The sequence below is a fragment of the Rhincodon typus genome, unplaced genomic scaffold (assembly GCF_021869965.1).
Source record: "Rhincodon typus isolate 14 unplaced genomic scaffold, sRhiTyp1.1 hic_rhity00004387, whole genome shotgun sequence".
Lineage (NCBI taxonomy): Eukaryota > Metazoa > Chordata > Chondrichthyes > Orectolobiformes > Rhincodontidae > Rhincodon > Rhincodon typus.
Window position 1 is genome coordinate 11823 of NW_025970025.1, and position 293 is coordinate 12115.

Consider the following 293-nt stretch of genomic DNA (forward strand, 5'->3'; position numbering starts at 1 on the left):
ACAAATGCAACAGGTCACTCAGCGCCAGCTCGTCACGGTCACAGTCAGTGATACAAACTCCGAGTATGCGGCTGTCAAACACACATAGTCACCTGGATGTATCGATCGCTATTGCTGCAGGCAACAGACTCTCTGAAAGCTAACGTGCCCTATTTCTGAGCAGCGTTGAGGTGCACTGAGACCCTATTAAACCTGAGATTACAGGGCACTCGGACCATCCCAGACCCTGAGATTACTGGGCACTCAGACCCTCCCAGACCCTGAGATTACAGGGCACTCAGACTCTCCCAGAC

General features: G+C 52.6%; 1 long non-coding RNA gene across 1 annotated transcript in view; it reads left to right on the plus strand.

Moving 5' to 3' along the window:
- LOC125481936 overlaps positions 1-287 on the plus strand; it is a 10923-nt gene extending 10636 nt beyond the window's left edge. Inside the window, exon 3 of the long non-coding RNA XR_007261500.1 lies at positions 14-287. This is a non-coding gene — a long non-coding RNA (uncharacterized LOC125481936). The remainder of the gene's footprint in view (positions 1-13) is intronic.
- The last annotated feature ends 6 nt before the right edge of the window (positions 288-293 follow it).